The sequence below is a fragment of the Carassius carassius genome, chromosome 7, assembly GCF_963082965.1.
Source record: "Carassius carassius chromosome 7, fCarCar2.1, whole genome shotgun sequence".
NCBI classification, from domain to species: Eukaryota; Metazoa; Chordata; class Actinopteri; order Cypriniformes; family Cyprinidae; genus Carassius; species Carassius carassius.
This window is the reverse complement of record NC_081761.1, coordinates 15987987-15993986: the sequence shown is the minus strand read 5'-3', so window position 1 is coordinate 15993986 and position 6000 is coordinate 15987987. Positions and strand designations below refer to the sequence as shown.

The 6000-nt window shown below is 37.4% G+C and overlaps 1 protein-coding gene across 2 annotated transcripts in view; it reads left to right on the top strand.

Annotated features, from left to right (window-relative positions):
- Positions 1–6000, top strand: part of fbxw7 (F-box and WD repeat domain containing 7) — a 205778-nt gene that overhangs the window by 33378 nt on the left and 166400 nt on the right. The window lies entirely within an intron of this gene.

Here is a 6000-nt window from a genome sequence, read left to right as displayed (position 1 = left end):
TGGACATCACGGGATATTCAGCCATGATTCCAGTTCAAAGCGAACGTAGCTATATGTTCCAATCAAAGTGCATTGAAGTGTGCAAGACGTGAATTTAAATTGTATTGATTTACAGAGGTATATGATGTCACAGTTGTCCATGTTTAAAGACGCTGCACAGCACAAATCATTGAATGAATGTTTCGATGTGAGGTAAACTTCAACAGATTTCCCCTGCTCAGGGAGTAGGGAGCAATGAACAATTGGAACACAGTTCATGCACGGAGTTCATTTCTAACGAGCTGATTATCTGAATCAGGTGTGTTAACAAAGAGAAACGTGCAAAATATGCAGAGCATTGGGGCGCGAGGACTGGAATTGAGAACCGCCGCCGTAAAGGATGTCACGAACCGAATAACAGACACGCCTCCCTGCTTCTTTAATTACTGAGCACATTGATTCCAATGACGCGCATCCACAGACTCGTTGCGCTGTCGCGTCTTTAATTGCCGAACACTTTGTTTCTCACGACTGTATGTGCACTCGCGCCTTTGATAACTGCACATCATTTTGTCTGACTGTGCATCTAACAGCAGTGAGCTGCACCTGCCGCCAATAAATGACATTATATTTGTCCCATATTGTCATTAATATACATACTGGCTTCAACTTGGACCACTAAATAAATAGACTGCTATTGTTATGCAAGTATGAGGGTTAGATTATTTAGTGTACAGGTCATTTCAAGAGTGATAAGCAAAGTGATAGAAAATATTTATTTTAATGCATTTTAAATGTTTAAAAATGTGGAAACCACTCATTGCATCACACCATCTCCTGACTGCATTATTATTTGTAAAATAGTGGAACCGGAATCGGAACCGGAAAATTTCTAACGATTCCCAACCCTAGTGCCAAGTAACCACTGGAGGAGGGTTTTGTTTGCTTTTCTATTTTGTGTTTGCAAAAGTGTCTCTGCTTGGAAGTGACAGTGTTTCAGCCAAATCGAAATTCGTCACAGCAGGTGTCAATTGTCAGGGTTTTGAAGGCTAGTAGGCATTTATTTATTTACATATTAGTGATGTAAGAAAATATCGATACACGTATCACGATATTTTGTTTAGTGAAACAGTATCAATTCTCAAAAACGAAATATTGATATTTTAAAAAAATATATATAAAAAAAAGAATAATTCATACAAGATTTGTCAGTTGTTTCATTTTGAGTTTATATCCCGACCGCTAGATGGCAGTCTTCATCTATGAACGACAGTGAGAGTGACAGGAAATACTAGCATTAGGGCATGCCACTAATGTTAGCATTTAATATCACTTCTAGTAATGGAGGATGAAAGAATTGTCCCTGTTCCTGGTTCAGTGTACAAAGCTGAAGTTTGCCGTCATTTGGGCTTTTGTGGTAACGTCCACTGTGGGACTGTGACGAGGGCGCTGCCTCGGTCCTGCCACGTCCTGTGTGAAGAGGAGCTCATGCGGGGCGGGTTGAGGTGGGTGGTAGGGTCGCAGCGCGGCTGCAGCTTTCTCTCATTTTGGGGGTAATTTTGTGCAGTTGGGGTGGTCCTCGCATTGCGGTTTCGGCGATTCCAAAGCGGAACATAAATACAAACTGAAAAACCCTCTGAAATCCAAGTATATATATATTTGATTGCATCATATAATAATTGCTGGTAATAATGTTCATCGTCTGTTTGATTACATCTTTAATAGATTTTTTTTGCACATTTCTGCCATATGCGCACAAACTGCCAGTCACCACTTATAAGCTACTACTAAATATTGTAGAAACTTAATTTTCTGCTTTGCAACGATTTGTATTGTAAAAAGCGATATAAAAATAAACTTAAATTGAATTGTGTTCTTAATGACAGCTTTCCTAAAAATATATCCTATTCCTAAAATAAGAAATATCCCAATATGCTCCCCGGGCGCCGCATCATAAATGGCTGCCCACTGCTCCGGGTGTGTGCTCACAGTGTGTGTGTGTGTTCACTGCTCTGTGTGTGTTCACTGCTCTGTGTGTGTGCATTTCGGATGGGTTAAATGCAGAGCACAAATTCTGAGTATGGGTCACCATACTTGGCTGAATGTCACTTCACTCAATATATCGCCTTGCTGACAGTATCGCAACATATTGTATCGGAACCCCTTTATCGTGATATATATCGTATCGCCAGATTCTTGTCAATACAGCCCTATTTGCCTTGGCTGTGTGTATAGCCCGATATGGAATAGTGTGTATTATTTAGGAAATTAATAAAATAAAATAATTTTATCCATAAGCTCCATTTAGAGTCATCTGTGTTTCTTTTCCTGTTGCCTAAATGTTGGTCAGCATGGTTTTCTCTCCTGTGGAATAATGTAAGCATGTTTGCTCTTGTGTTCTTCCAGCTTGTGTTTTTAATCATAGGAATCAGTGTTAGATCTCTTGCATGATTTTGGCTATTATGTTCAGGAGTTTAAATAGAGTTTGATTGTATTAAATCTGTCTGCAGAGGCCCAGAGCTATCGTCACATTTACTGTAGGAAAACTTGTACATGAACACTGCTTCTCTAATATGGAAAGCCTAAATATTTTTACTAAATGGGATATGAAGATTTAACAGGGGATTAAATTGTTTTTGAACCTGTAAATGTGGCATTTTTTTTATTTATACTATTTTGAATGACCATAAGTAGTTTTTTTTTTCCCAAATGTAGCACTGTTTATGGCTCCATTTCACACACCTTTTGTATGTTTCTTAGAGTTTAGTGTTTTATGAACAGTAGGAAATCAACTGAATTAGAACCATGCAAAGATAAGCTTGTGAAACATAAATTCCACTCAAAAATATCAAATTTGTCAGGCTTGGGAACTCATGTGCTGCGTATAGAGGAAAACCTATGGCAGCTGTACTGCACTCATATTAAAAGCAGACTGTTATCCAATGGTTGTCTTTCTGAATTCTGGTTGTTTGAATTTGTATATGAAAACATTTCTTGTGGTATAAGTTACAATGAATGGTGTGTGTATGAGTTGGTTTCCTCTCAGAGGCCCCTGTTCTCTATGGTCACGCCTATGGTGTTATTGAACAGCATCGTAGAGTGCATTTCAGGTTATACTTATTTTCTGTGTAATCTGGATGTATGTTTTGATGCTTTCACTGTCATTGTCCAAAAATATAAAGTTTTTTTTGGTTGTTGTTTTGTTAAGGAGTTTTTGATTAAATGCCTGAACTTAGTCTGTGATTAACAAAAGGTCAAGATATTTGCACTAGAGCTGAAACAACGAATCGATTTAATCGATTAAAATCAATTATTAAAATAGTTGTCAACTAATTTAGTCATCGATTCGTTGCTAAATAACTTTTATTTGCCGTAAGCGGCTCATTTCGTGCATATTTCAAATCTGCGGTGACCAAAGTGTGGCAGTAATGAGCCACCGGAGGTTTTACTCAGCCAGTACAACAGGAGAAGTAGCGAATAGCCAATAGCTGGCCTTGTTTTATGTCACGTGCTTCCCGAACAGCGTCTCTGCAGCCATAGAAATCATATGATGTCTATGTCTGCAGCATTCAGCGTGATGTGGGAGTACTTTACATTGAGCCTTTAAAAAAGAAGAGTAACCTGTAAACTCTGCTCTACTGCACTGTTTAAGGGGACGTTCACATATCGCGTCTTTTGCGCGCTCAAGTTCGTTATTTCCAACACCGCACCGCATCGAGTTAAAACATTTCAACTTTTCAGAATGCCGCAAGCGCACCGCGGGTCATGTGACAAGAACTAACCAATCAGCTTCATCCTTTCCCGTAACAACGTTAAAAGCTCAGTCAAGATGAAAGGAACAGCTGATCATAGTTGTATATGGATTTCCATTTTGAAATAAACTTAGTAGCAGAGCTACTGCAAGCGATTTATTTGAGCTGCAAATCCATTTATCCTTTGCTGAAATTTCCGCGTCTTCAAGGAGAGAGGACGTCATGGTTGCTTATCAAAGGCAGACGCCTCAGGGGCACTTCTGCCCGAGCGCTTTGGAAAGAAGGAGAAAGCGGTGCGCCTAGCGTTTTCCACGCGTTTTTAGGCGCGATTTGTGAACGGCCCCTAAGACTTTCATTTGTGCGGATTCTCCAGTACAATATTGTTTGCAAATGTTTAGTCGTAAAAGCTGATAACATTGCTTTTTAACTGTTAACATTTAAAGCTTTACAAACATGTTCTGTGATCAGTTTGTCGTTTACCAGTTCAAAATTCAGTCGTGCAGCCTAATTATGACTGAATGAGAGAGGTAAATGTAGATATTTGAAGTATTCACTGCTCTTTTTCACACAGCAGGTTTTTTGTGTGTGTCCTATTTTTTTTTCTGGACAACCTTCTGATGGATTTTACTTTAAATTGTGAGTTCCATTCAGGTTTCATGCCATTGGCACTTTTTTTGAAGGATTGTTTACAATTTCACAGCAAAAGCTATAAAGCTGTTTCCCAGTAAATAATAAAATACAATGCACTGCAATTTTATTCTGTTTTATCCTTATTCTTCGTGAAAATATGTTCTGAAAGATTCCTTAATAAGCTTTGTTCAGGATGTTAAACTACTTTAGGAGCTCTAAGGACTGCCATGGTGAAAACATTATTTTAAATCTCCTTGTGAAATTTGATAGAGTATGGGTCAGTGTTCTGATTGCAGAAGAGTTCGACAAAGGATTACTAACACAATAAAACAACTCCAGGTATATTTTTGATGAGGATATGACAGTGCAAAATGGTTAAAATCTCTTAAATCTATGCTGAATGATAAAGACCATTTATTAATAATTTACCTGGGGAAAAAATGAAAAAAACTAAAATATAAGTACATAAACCGATTAATCGATTAATCGTAAAAAATAATCGACAGATTAATCGATTATCAAAATAATCGTTAGTTGCAGCCCTAATTTGCACAGTTAATTCAATTACATAAAATACATAAAAGACCATAGTGTAGTTTTTTTAGCCATATTTATCTTTTTAAATCTTGCAATTGTATTTAGACTTTAAAATTCACACAAAAAAGTTGTTCATTTATGAAGATTATCATTATTAATCAAAAGTGTAAGAAAAAAAAAACTTCAGTAATTTAAAAGCCAATGCAGAAATTAGGGATGTCCAGGTCCGATCACGTGATCGGAAATCGGGCCCAATCGCGTGGTTTCAGACTCGATTGGAATCGGACGTTACCTCCCGATCAGGACTCGGATATATATATATATTCTCATTAATTTTTAACACATCTTTTGTTATGCGGTGGCACAGAGTTAGACCCTTTTGACTCCACACAGCAACACGTGCGGCATGACATCACTTTGTTTTCAAGAGCTGGTGTGAATAAATATAGATTCAAACTCAAAGAGACATGATAGTTTGCGCATGACCTGATATTTCATTCGGACCCAGGATACAGCGAGATGAACATCACAGAGCGCTAAACTCTCATGCAGTGTGTGTTTCATTCATAATCGAAGCCAGAGCGCGCTCTCGCGCTGATATCAGGAAATTCCTAATATGGACAAAAGCGTCCAGCTATGCTGTGGTGCTCACAGGAAAACAAAAACTTATGCAAACACGAAGACATTAATATACGATCACGACAATAAATTGTTCTTCAAGTCATCTCCAGCAGGTGATAAAGTATGAACAATGCAGTGCTGATTGACATAGTACTTATTACAGTATAGAAACTATTCTGCATTATTATGTGATAAACAGTGTTTGTAGTATATAAACAAATCATTATTATTTGTTATTGTCCAGCATTTATAGATTTCTAAGCCAATTAAAAGCTAGAAATTAGAGAAAAAATAAAGTTGCCTATACTACCAGTCAGAAGTTTTTGAACAGTAAGCTTAAGGTTTTTTTTTTTTTTTTAAGAAGTCCCTTCTATTCACCAAGCCTGCATGCTTATTTGATCCAAAGTACAGCACAACAGTAAGATTTTGAAATATTTTTACTAGCCTATTTAAAATAGCTGTTTTATATTTTAATATATTT